A 13,398-nucleotide genomic window follows, 5' to 3' on the forward strand; every position below is an offset into this window, starting at 1 on the left:
CGGCTCCTCAACCATTCCACTGGGGCGCACGCACCTAATCGGTGTGGAGCACTTTGGCTGTGCTGGAAGGCGTCCCCTAAACACCAGGTATTACCAGTGTTTCGGGGCTGGTGGCTTCTGCTTTCCTTTTCTCTGACTTCCAAAGTGTTGGTTCCCACATTGTTCCCAAGAGCAGCTTCACAGACCCAAGACGCTGTGCAAATAAGCGCAGATTCACAGCCCAGGCACGTGCGTTCCGCACCCGCGCGGCCCTCCGCCCGTCCCTGCCTCGGGCCCACCCGCGCCGTCCCCTACCCGGTCCCCGCCAGCTCCTTCCCCGAGCACCCCGCCCCTGGCCGCTGCAGCAGCGTGGTGCTGGCCAGGAAGGGAGGCCGGGTTTCGTCCTGGGCTGAGGAGGACCCCGTTTCTGTCCCCGCTCCCTCCCGGGCCGTGTCCGAAGGGGTTTCCTTCCTGGGCAGGAGTGAGCAGGGGCTCCTAAAGTGACAGAGGTCTCTAGAGATCATGCGCCCAGGCAGGAAGGCAAGGCTACCTGAGACGCGGGCTCCACTCGGAAGACGCGGGCGCCCTCAGGTGCGGTGACTCCCAGGGGACTGGGCCGGGGAAGGCCCGTCCGCACCGCGCGCGCTCCGCCCCGGGACCGCGCAGCGCAGCGGCCCGGAGGCTGTGGGCAGGGGGAGCAGGGCGCACGGGGAGAGCGGCCGCCCGGGGCCGGGCACCCCGCGCTCGGCGCTGCAGCAGGTGGGGGCCCGGGGCCGGGGGCGGGGCCCGGCTCGGGGCGGAGCCACGGCTGCGGCCGAGCGCGGGGCGGCCGGGGCTGGGGCTCGAGCCGGCGCCGGAGTGACAAGCGGGGCTGTCCGGACGCCCGCGGGAGCTCGCGGCGCGCGGGGGCTGGGACCCGCCTGGCCTAGCGCGGCGCCGCGACCGCAGACAAAGGCGCCGCTCCTGCCCGGCCGCCGCGCTCTCGCGCGGGCTCTGCTGCGGGTAAGTCGCTCCCCCTTCGCTTTCCTTCTTTCCCCGCTGCCTGCTCCTCGCGGAGTTCCGCCGGCTGCGAAGAAGCCGCGGAGAAGGGGAGAAACGATACTTCTTCGCTTTCCGCAACCCTCACCTCACCTTAAAAAAAACAACAACACAAAAAACAAAACCCAAGCAAATACCAAACTAGCGAGTTTCCGAGCCGCGGGTGCCTCCCGCGGGGCCGCCCGGCCGCCCTCCGTGACCCCTCGCTCCGCGGGGCGCGCGCGGGTGTCGTCCCCGGGTCGGCCGTTTAGATGGGAAGGTTGCCGCTGGGCTCCTCGGGGGTTGTGTTTAGTGGAGGAGAATATGGGGGCGCGACGCCGCGAGGGGACCCCACCCCGGTGCGTTTGGGGGGCGCCGAGGGGCTGCTCGCGCTGCGAGTTCAGATTTGGATCGCGGCTGTGGGGTCTGCCCGGTCCTCCCCGCCAACCCCCTTCCCGTCTGGCTCCAGGGTTAACGCAGCGCCTCCCACGCCCCACCGGACGGATTCGCCTACTCCGCCCCTCCGCGGACCCAGCGCGGGGGCCCGAGAGAGTGCGGAGGGAGGGGCCCGCTGCTTCCCCCGGCTGGGCAATTCCCAGCCCCAGCCTGCTGGGGAGGGCGGGTGGCCGCCGGCCCGGGGTCGGGGTGTACACCGCGGCTCCGTCCGGGCCGGCTCTCCCTCTGCCCCGCTGCTCTCCATCTGAAAAGCCCTCGGAAGCGCGGCTGGCTTTTGCTTTTGTTCTGCCCGCAACTCTCCGGGATCCCTGGAGAAGCCTGGGTGGGCGGTTGCCTCAGGAGGGGGCCGGGGCGGGAGCCCCAAGTGCGGCCTCAAAGTGATAATTGGAGGCGGCGGCTGTTTCCCGCCGGGGTGGGGAAAGGATCCCGAATGGAAATCAATGCCGCGCTCAGGCTGGGGGCGCGCGGCTCGGGTAGAGCTCGGCGTTCCTCGCGACCGCGCACTGTCACGCGCCTATCCAGCTCTAGCTCCAGACGCGCATTTCCATTCATGGGTCTGTGCCTGGGATTTGATTAACGTCACCTCTGCCTGGGCTCTCTAAGGAGCGAATGTCTGCTGCAATTCGATTTAATAGGCATTTACAGAGGGCCTACTATGTGCAAAGCAGCAGCCCTACGTTAAAAGGTTTTTATTGAGCACCTGTGTGCAAAGTAGATGTGTTACAAACTTTTCAATTTAAAAGATACTTATTGAGTACTTACTGAGTTCAGGATAGCTTTGCTATGACCTGATTTGAATAGAGGTTTACTGAGCACCTACTGAGAACAGATTTTTGTTTTGTTGTTTTCTGAAGGGTTGCCCAGTGTACTTTTGGGGAGGGGGACATATGGAGACGAGGGTGAGAGACTATGTTTCTGGACCCTTGGGTCTTCAGTTCCTTCAGTGACCTGCATTTTAACCTTTTGGATTGCTTATGTGGTGTAGGAAGAGCTTCTGCTCTATAGCTCTAGGGCTTGTCAGAGGGGAGCAAGGCAGAAGAATGGAAGGCCCATTCTGGGACCTCTTTCCAATTCAGTTTCCTTACATTGAAAAAAAGTAGGTAGCTCCTTTGTGCAAAGCACTGTGCTAGTATTGCAGGGAATCAAAGGTTAATAAGGCAAAGCTCTGCCACTCAAAGGGACGGAGAATCTGGTGGGGACAGAAAGATTGGCAAAGGACAATCAACTAAATTAGGAGGGGAGAGGGAGAAGCATGACAGGGCCAACATGGACCTTCCAGCCCCTTGCTGCAAACTGGTGGCAGCATTTGGGGTAAAAGTATTTTAAAAATCTCGTCGTTGGAATGACTGGGAACCTAGAGGCAAAATGAAGTGGTCTGAATGTTCTTCCTGCTAAGAAATTTGATGACTCTATTACTCTAATAATCTTGTGGTCCTGAGACACACTGGAATATTCAGACTGGCAAGAGAACTGTGGGTCCCTAGTCTATTGGCAAATATTTGAGCACTGATAATGTTATATATAGGCCGTTATCAGGGGTATATAGTCTAAGACATGTTCTTTGTCTTAAAGGATCTAACAGCGTTCTTGAGATAAACACATAAAATGACTGTGCAGCATACATGAAAAGCCACAGGCAAATTTCTCCTAGAATTTAATGTCAGAAAAAAATTTCTGTCCTCTTGGAATGGTGGCTTTTCCTTTATCAGTGAATGAGAACATGCTACGTGTCTAGTGAGTTTATCTTTCTACCTTGGCCTCCAACAACTCCTGGTAACTGTTTTATCCTAGCTTCTTGGTACAGTCATCTTTTTCTTCCAAAATTATTTCTTATGTCCCTTTTAAATTCTTTTAAAACTACATATTAATTTTTGTTATGGACTTGAAACCCCCGAGATCTTTCCTGGAAGTTGGCCTATTCTGAAAGATGTAGGAAATATGACAGGCACTAGATGAATGACCTGGAGGCCCTTTACTTATAAGAAGAGAGGAAAAAAACAACAGAGGCCAAAATTAGGAATGTACAGAGAAAACATGAACTAGTCTTACAGATGGATTTGGATTCAGCTAGGCAAAGAAGACAACGAAGACTTACCTCCCAAACTGAGGGAAATGGTATAAGCAGAGGTGTGAAGGAAGAAACAGACCATATTTAGAGCACTTCATCTGGAATAGTTGCCATTCATTCAGCAAAGAGGCCCAGCCTGAGCATTTTACTGAGACCATGACTTTTTTAGGTATCAGATGGGGCCTTCATCCAGTATGGTTTGGGGTTCACTGTGATCCCCATAGCTGGCAAGGATCCTCGTCTTCTGTTCTAGCTGAAGTGATGGCACTGCATCCCTACCATTCTTTCAAGCATCCTTGGAGTTTTTTCACCTGAGCTGAACTTGATTTTAACTTCCTTGAAGGATGAGACTGTGACTTCTCTCACCCCCTGTGGAGTAGGTGACATTTATTTCAGAACCTTGTATTGCCCATTTCTCCACCCTCTCCCTACCTCGTTGGGGCCTGTCCTCTCTCCCTCTCCATCACTTTCAGCTGCTCAGAGCCTTCCTCTATATGAAAACTCAGGGAAAAAACAATCTGTCATCAGTCACTTCCTCTTGAATATGAATGTAGGTCACTGTTCTCTTTTTTGGGGCTGTCTTTGCACTTTAGGCCTCATTATGGAATGAAAGGCTTTGTCCACCAGGAGAGGATTTTAAGCATGGACAAGTAGGTGTTGGAGGTAATTGGGGAGGCAAAGTGCCCTTCCTGGTGCTCCTGAAATTATGCTGTCACCTCCTCATGTAACCTCTCTTGGCAAGGGTCCTAGCAGTCCCATGAACTATAAAAGTCTGGAGCCTTCATTGCTTTTTAATATGATGTGGTGGTTGATGTGAGATAGCAGCTCTGCATGAGCCACCTGTTAACCTGGGCTCCTACTCTTTAAAGGTTAATCATTTTCCAGACAGAATCCTAGCGTCTTTACTTATATGTGACCATTATTTTAAGGCAGGGATTCTCAACATGGACCCTACTGATGTTGTGGGCTGGATAATTCTTTGTCATGGGGAGCTGTCCTGTGCATTGCAGAATGTTTAGCAGCATCCCCAACCTCTACCCACTAGATGCTAGCAGTACCCCCACATCCCTTCCCTAAGTTGTGTCAACCAAAACTGTGTCCAGTTATTCCCAAATGTCCTTTGGGGAGCAAAATCACTGCTGATTCAGAACCACTGTTCTCAGGGGTATTGGTTATTATGCATTATGCTATATAACTAACTATTCCCAGATTTCTGGGAGAGGTCTTATGTAATGAAACTTGGTTCTTTTTAATAAAGTTGACTTAGTAAATGTGTAATTAACAGTATAGAAATTTCCATATGAATAATTTCCCAAATCAGAATGAACATCTTTTTTCTTTTTTTTAAAGGCCACATATTTTAATTTGGTCATCATATTAAGTCAATCTGTTGAGGCCAAAAAAATATATATCAAATTCTTTGCCTAGCATGTGGCTGATTTATATAACAGAAGTGTACCCACAGGGTCATCTCAGTCTGCTGCTTGGGCAGTGGCTGTTGGTCAGCAGTGGGTGAGGGAAGTGGCAGGGGAGGATCCATTTCTGGTGGAACAGGATGCTGTGCAACTTGAGGGGTTCTCTTTAAGAAAAAGACAAAATGACCAGATGAACATGTTGCTAGGGCTCTTCCCAGGCCTGGGAGAGTCCTGTGCAAGAGAGGGGCTCTGAGCTTTCCGTTTTTATTAGCTTCAAGTAAAGCTGCTTCTCCAAAAGGTTTTGAGGAGTGATGGGGCATGTGTGGCTGCAGGGATAGGGAAAGTAGGAAGAAGAAAGTAGGGACTTTCTTCTAGCAAGAGCTAAGAGAAGCTTCTCAAAGACTTGACTTAAATAGAGGACATGGATCGAAATAGAACTGTTAAATACAGGGTAGCCTGTACTTCTGTGAATATCTGGCATTGAAAGTAAGAACTTGTGAATCTTCAGCAACTCCAGGTCAGCGGAAGTATCAGCGGCATCTTTGTAGGATGAAGTGAGGAGCAAGGTTAGTTCAAGTTCTTCTGGGGGACCTGTGAGTTCCACCAGTGGATAGAAGTAACCGAATGAACACTGTAGGTGAGGCTGGCTCCGTGCCCAAGTTATGGCTTCAGAAAGTGAATGAAACTCTTTATTCAGGTCACTATAATGGTATTTGAAATGTTTCCAATAAGATTTCATTGATTCAAATTTCTATTTTGGAACACCCAAGCTTAGGATGAGATTTTCCCTTGCATTGAAATAGGCCAGATAGAAAATACCTTTGGGGTAGGAGTGGGGGTGGCCAAGTAATTCCAGTACTTAAACACTTAAAATAATAAAACTTAAAAAAAAAAAACACAAACTATTTGTCAGACTTTTACTTCATTCACGTCTTTCCCCTTAATTTAAATGGGCCTACCTGCAATGAAGAAGAGAAAGTGAGATGATTATTGTTTTAGTTTCTAAATGTGCCTGGCTGTACATGAGACTGACCTATCAATGTGTCAATGTGTAAACTGAACAAAAATGAAGACTCTCTACAAGAAGATTTGCTATAGGCGGGATTTTTAAAAGCAGCTAATTTTCTATTTGTGTTTAAACCAATTTAATTTTTATAAAACTTTTCAAGAGTCAAGATCTGTTTGGAGAGTTTGGGCAAATCTGTACACAGTCACAGAGATTAGACCTGCAAGGGATCTTGGAGATTAGTGAGCAGCTCTCCTTGCCTCACTATATAAATGGGGAAACCGAGGCTGAGAGAAGTGTGGTGGCTTGCCAAGGTTATACAAAGGTGAGTGGTGAGGCTGGGCTAAGAGTCAGGAGTTTGTCCCATTCCCTTGATACTGTGCTGCTGGGTTACCTTTCCATCTCCTACCTGCCAGAGCATGTTGGTGGGAGGTCCAGGAAGGAAAAGAATTTGATAAAACGAGAACTCATTTCTAGGTCATCTAATCCTGACAGAACTAATCATTAATTCAAACCAATTACATCTATGCCAGAAATTTGTGTGCACAGCCATGGGAAAACGGAAATAGTTGTATTAGTGGAGTGACATTGTTTTATAAAACTTCCCATGCACAGCATGGTGACTATAGGTAATGATACTATATTGTATATTTGAAAGTTGCTAAGAGAGTAGATCTTAAAACTTCTCATCTCAAGAAAAAAAAATTGTGACTATGTGTAGTGACATCTGTTAAATAGACTTATTTTGATGATGATTTTGCAATACAGGGTGGGGCAAAAGTAGGTTTACAGTTGTGAGTACACGAAACAAGAGTTATCTTTTTAAAAAATGTATGTTTTTATTGATTTTAGAGGGAAATTTTAGAGAGAGAGGAATGGGGGAGAGAGAAAGAGAGCCATTGATGACAGAGAACATTGGTCGGCTGCCTCCTGCATGCCCCCTAGCAGAGATCAAGCCTGAAACCTGGGCATGTGCTCTGATGGAATCGAACTGATGACCTCTCGGTGCATGGGGTGACACACTCAACTAACTGAGCCATACCAGCCAGGGCAAAAGTTATTCTTGTATTATTTTCTATACGAACCATCGTAAAACTACCTTTGCCCCACCCTGTAAATACAAATATCAAATCATTATGTTGTACACCTGAAACTAGTATGTTATGTGTCAATTATATCTCAATAAAAATTTATAAAAACCTTCCTTTGATGCTCTTTTACATTGTCTTTATAGCAAATAATTAGAATGAAAACATCTATTTCTCTATTTGGGAAAGAAATACATATTTATTCTGAAAAGTAGAAAGAGGAATTTAAAAATACTATCTGTGATTGACTGACCCAATCATATTTTGTTATGTTTCTTTTTTAGTTTTTTTCTCAGCTCATTTTAAAACACAATTTAGATCATACCATATTAATTTTTATCTTGATTTTTTCCAGTTAATATGATGACAAACAATTTCCATGTTATTACAAATTCTTTGTAAACATAATTTTTAATGACTATGTGATTCAATACTTTGGAAGCCTGTTAACTTATGACAATATTCTGGTATCAGTGGGCATTGTTTCATCCCAATTTCTCACTGCTGTGTCATTGCAGTGAGCATCTTTGTGTCCACTTTTTCTATAATTTGGATTGTTTTCTTAGTATGCATCCCCAGATAGTGAAATTACTCACCTGTGGGTAGAATTGGTTCCAAAACTGGAAATGATTTCACCACATCATTCATAGCTTAGGGTATTTTATTTTTAAAAACTTATTTGATAAGGGGAAATACATCATTGTTGCTTTCATTTGCATTTTGGTTACCAATATGGCTAAACATTTCTCTATAGGATTGTTACCTATTTAGATTTTTTGTTAATTATCTATTTTCCTATTTAAGTGTGTTTTTGTTTAAATTATCTGCATGTAGAAAACCCATTTTTTTAAAGAGAAAAAACAACAAACCTCTGCTCTCATGGATATTTTATGAAGAGTTCCATCCAACCCTAATGCTCCAGAATTTCAACATTTCAAGTACTGTGTTTCAGGCTCAACTTTTTTTGTTCATAGTAGTGGAGCTGCCTGTTCAGTTCCTGAAGCAAGTTTAGATGGATAGGGAGCACTACCCCTTGGTATCAGACAATATACAGTGATCACTGAGTGCTTTGCAGTTTGGGAAGTGGGTATGTTTTACTATATCCATTTACACATGAGCACAGTGATGCAGAGAAAGGTAAAATCACCATAGTCACATATACTTTTAGAAGGGTTCTGGTCACGAATTCCAATGTGATTCTTGGACACCAGCTGGGTGTCCTACAACTCAACTCAATTCTAGTACTATTTACCCAGAGATAGCATCAGTTTCCACAGGTAAAGGGCTCAGTCCCACGAGACGGCTGGCCATCTGCTTCAGATGCCAATCACAAGTCCATGTTATTACCTGTGCTTCTGGCCAAATGGCTGTAAATCAGAGGTTCCCGCAACCTCTTCTGAAGTTTCGATTAATTTGCTAGAATGGCTCACAGAACTCAGGAAACCCATTTACTCACCAGATCACTGATTTATGACAAAGGATAATAAAGGAAACAAATCAACAGCCAGATGACAAAATTCTTAGTCCCTAACAAAGGAACTTCTGTTTGGATCCTGGCATTTGGAAGTGCCTGGTTCCCCAGCCTGGAAGCTCTTTGAACCCCCTCCTTTTCGGTTTTTAGGTAGGCTTCATTACATAAGCATGACTAATTAACTCATTGGCCATTGGTGATTGATTTTAACCTCCAGTCCCTCTCGCCTCCCTGGAAATCAGGGAGTAGGACTGAAAGTTCCACCCTTCTATTCATATTTGGTTCCTCTTGCAGCTAGCTAGCCCCCATCCTTAGGTGCTTTCCAAAAGTCACCTTCATGAACTAAACCCACTTGTGGTGGAGTGGACCTTGTTATGAATAACAAGACATCGGTTCACCTTTTTGACTCTGAAGCAATTTTAGGAAGTGAGGAAAAGAGACTAAATATTTTGACAAAAGATGCTCCCACTGCTCTTACTGCTCAGGAAATTCCAAGGATTTTGGAAGGTATGAGCCAGGAATTGTGGTCATGGATGAAGACCAATTACATATGAGAAATATATGTTGTTCATCTGAATGGCCAAATACATATTTCTTATAAATCACGATATTTTAACTGTTATACTACCTCTGAATATTAGCTAAAGTGGCTTGTCTCCTCTGTTGTATTGATCTTTGAGGGAGCTGGGCTTCGGAATATTAGCATCTTCCTTCTAACTGTTGCCTATTTCTGGGAGAACTTTGTGGTGTTAGATAATTTTACTATCTTAAACTTCCTCACTGTATCTTTGATTTCACTTACCCTCTCTTTTGGATTTTCCATCCTTTTTATGGCTACATTCTGATACTTTCTTTTGACCTATCTTCTAAGTCACACTGTGTCTCTTCAGCTGTATCTAATCTGTAGTTAAGTCCACCCGTTGCATTCTTAATTTCAGTTCTAGAACTTCTAGTTCTTTTTCAAATCTTTAATGTTACTTTTTGTAGTTCCTGTTTCCTTGTTTTGAAAATTTTAAGCCCAACTTGTATCTTCCTGAACATATTAAATATAGTTGTTTCACATTTTGTGTCTGGTAATTTTCCCATCGGGAATACGTGTGTCTATTTCTTCTGTCTGTTGTTTGTTATGATTCTCATGCTGTCCCCAACATTTTCATATGGAAAGCAAAATTCTCACCCATGGCCAAGGCTAGCACTTGTGGAGACTGAACTACTATGTCCAAGCTCAGGAGTCAGGGTGGTCTTTCCAGGGGGTTCTTCTTAAATCTAATGTTTCAAAAGAAGCTTTCTGATCCTTTCCAGCTTTTAGAAAGTATGTGCTTATTATCCATGTGTTCTCAGGATCAGCAGCCAAGTCTACTCTCCCTACCTTGCTCCAACTCTCATAGATGTTTTCCCCAAACTGTCATGAAACCAGATAAATTTACAATGAGCAAAGTGTATTTGCTGAGTTTGAAGAGGTGGGGAAAGGGGCATGGAATGGTGGGAAGCTCTCCTTCACCACCTTACCAGAGTTTTCATTGACTTTTTTGAGGGGGTTCTTATTTTTATTTTGGGGTACCTTTCTCCCTGGAAACCTTGGAGCTGTCTTCTCAGAAAATTTCTTTCTGCACAGAGAACCATAGGTTCTCTCTCATCCTTCAAGTGTGTAGTCATTTGGTAAAGTGAAGGAAGATGTGGGCAGCAGGGATCCGCCCTCTGGAAAAGACTTGTGTTTTGGTCAGGGGAGCATCCTCACCAACTTTTTAGAGCCTATTGTGTATTCCATGATTTATCCAGCTTATTTTTATTTTTATTTTACAACATTGAACACATAAGAAAGTCTATATGTATAACTTTGTACACCTATTGCTAGAAATATAAATCCTCCAGTTAGGTTTTAATAACTGTCCTTAAAGGCACAAATCGTCCCTCTACTCTCAGGTAGTTCTAAGATTGTGACCTATCCTTTTGGAAGAAATGATAAATTGATAGATGACTTAATTAATTTTGAAGAAGCAAATTTTTTATTCTCCCAGAATATGTGATTATTTTTGGAGGCAGGATTACTAGAAAGCCCAAACAGTCACAAGAATTTATGGACCATGATGTCTGAAAACTCTTCAGCCTGAAACAAAGTAAATTAATTTCTCCAGCATGATTCACTTTAGGTATAAGCCAAAATTCTTTAACAGTAACTTAGGTTCTTATGCTGATTTTCCTAAAGAGGTATAGTTATTTTGAGATCAAGGCCATTTTTATATTTCTACTGGCAAATTTCCCATTTATTTGAATTTGAAGTTTCCCCCAGTCTTTTTGGGACCATTTTACATGCTAATAAGATATAATACACTGCTCTTTCAGGAACATGTGAGAGCCACAGGGAGTTCAGACAAAGTTAGCTGAGCAAATTCCCATACTTGTCATAGAGATCAGCACATTACCTTCAGGATGTAGTGGTAGTGATATTTTTTACCAGGTCTGCAAACTTTTTACTAGGTCCTGTAACAGTAAATTATTACAGCTTATTTGAAAATGGACAATGAATGGATTCGGGCTGCCTGTCACTATTTGAGCCAATTAAGCATAGACAGGGTTGAATTGTATATGGGCGTTTATTCCAATAATGCCAGCAGCATGGGAGAGCATCAGGATCCATCCACATAAAATCTGCTCTACTGCCCCCGATAAGCCAGCTACTTATATTGGGTAGAAGGACAAACATTATATGGGAAAGTAGGAATTACAGGCATGGGGAAGTAAGCAAGGTATAATGCTAACGGGTTATAAGCAATGAGGGCTGGGGGTCACAAAGGGCGGTGCCTCTAGGACTGCATTGTTTTGGGAATAAGGCTGTTAATCTTCCCATGGTGATAGGCAGTTCTCAGATGGGCAGGACCGCATTCCAAGGTTAACTCCCATGTCCCAGGGCGTACAGCTCTCAGCCAGGTTAGAATGTGCTTTCTCTAATAAGAACAGAACAATCATGGTTAACAGAGCATGGTTAATATTTCTTATAACCACAACTAGTCCCCACTATTTTATTTCTGCCCCTAACATCACTATTCTATTTCTGCCCCTAACACATTCAACAGAAAAGAAAAGGGACAGAAAAGTTCAGAAACCTGATATGATTGCATTTGTAAGAGGAGAATAGGGAAGTTGATTGCAGTAAAGCACTTAGGAAGAGGAGGTGGGAAATATATTACAGTGGAGTAACTACAGGGAACTACTTTGAGCTCTCCGGATTGGAGGAGGGGAAATGAAAACGTTTTGACCAATTATTATAGGGTTCCAATGTCCACCTTATAGGAGTCAAAGAGGGCTTTAATCACCCACCCATCTGCCACATAATAAAGCCAGTGAAATCTGTGCCATCAAAGTGACAGAGAGCACTTTAGGACATTCAGAGTAAGGAGAGAGACAATTGTTCTGCCCTGTGAGTGAGAATATGTCTGGTGAATAGTTTTGGGCATGTTGTGACTCAAATAACTGTTCATTTTTCTGCACTTTACCATTTTCTTGAGCTGAATGGAGACTAACGACAAATAAAAGACTTAGATCCTTATTTTGTGGGGTCTCTGAATGATGATGAGGAGTGGGGTTCCAACAGGAAAATGCTCTTCATTTATTAGAGTATTTTAGTTAAAAGGTTTAAGTCTTGCTTCCAAATTTTTGTGCATGCTTTTATTCTTCAAAAGTTATTGAATTTGTAAATCCTGAAGATCCCCTTTTTTTATGAGCAGTCTTTGAAAGTGAACCTGAAATGCATTTATGGAACAAGAGGCAGTAAAAATCCTTTGGCTTCTCTCTTCAATTTATTCAGAAGCAGGTCCCTGGAACCAAAGATTTATCGGTCCTTTAACAGTTGACTTTTCTCTTATTTAACCAACACACAATACAGTGTTTTGCTCTACATTCCTGAGTTCAGGATTTGGTTTCCATAATATATTAAATAACCTCTTACTTTCCATTCCACCTTTCCTATTGGTAAGAAATAATAAGAGCATTATTATTTAATTATCACCACTAAAAGCAATGTCAAATTTCAGTAATCTAAAACTATATTACCTTTAACTGAGATTATTTGAAATAAGATCTTTCTTCTCCATTAATGGATACCTAGAAAAGAAGGTGTATATAGTTGCAGATATAGGAGCACATACACATACAGTTATGATATGGGTTAATCATAAGTTTTTTGTGTTTTGGTTTTTTTTCTGGAAGGGCACAAGACATTGTTAGTAGCGGTGAAGTAAGAAGCAGCTGGTTATTGAGGTGAGAGAAATAATTTTTTATTTTATATGTTTCTATACTATTTCATTTAAAAAATAAGCACATATTTTTATTTAATAAATAATTAGGGGAAAAATTAGGAAGAGGGGGGAAAAGAAAAGACACCACTGTATGTGAGATCCTGCAACTCTGAATTTAACCTCTGGATGCTTCCTCAGCGGGAATTCTGGTTTTTATAAATCATCAGATCAAAATCTACAGGAACACATGTTTAGCATACGGTGGGTATATCTTCCGTGGTTTTATGTAACTTGAGTTATGCAGCATGCCAATGTCTTCTTTGAGCCTCCCAGTGGCACTCTCGAATATGTTGGGTCAGTCTTAGGTGATTCCCATTTTACAGGGGGTGGGGAGCACGTAATTAGTCATTACCTGGATATCCAGAACTAGAGCCCAAGTTTGATTCCAAGTTTGATTCTTTTAATCCTGATAGAAAGAAATTTACTATTTGTTCTGGACATTCTTTTCAAAACACTCTAAGCTGCCTCCTCTCTGGTTTCATGCCATAGCATCTATTTCATTGTGTCTTAAATCATGGTTAGCTATGTAATTGTTTTCCTCATTAATTTTATCAGCATTGGCTGTCCCTCTTCTTTTTGTATCCTTACTGTGTCTAGTACATC

General features: G+C 43.7%; 1 protein-coding gene across 2 annotated transcripts in view; it reads left to right on the top strand.

Moving 5' to 3' along the window:
* Nucleotides 1-863: 863 nt before the first annotated feature.
* Nucleotides 864-13,398, top strand: part of MAPK4 (mitogen-activated protein kinase 4) — a 127,125-nt gene continuing 114,590 nt past the window's right edge. Inside the window, exons 1-2 of one of the 2 annotated variants that reach the window (XM_087819098.1) lie at nucleotides 864-981; nucleotides 12,707-12,757. The gene's annotated coding sequence lies outside the window, so the exon portion shown is untranslated. The remainder of the gene's footprint in view (nucleotides 982-12,706; nucleotides 12,758-13,398) is intronic. The other variant, XM_087819097.1, reaches the window with a different exon arrangement.

This window comes from Miniopterus natalensis, chromosome 7, assembly GCF_054644295.1.
Source record: "Miniopterus natalensis isolate mMinNat1 chromosome 7, mMinNat1.hap1, whole genome shotgun sequence".
Taxonomy (NCBI): Eukaryota; Metazoa; Chordata; class Mammalia; order Chiroptera; family Miniopteridae; genus Miniopterus; species Miniopterus natalensis.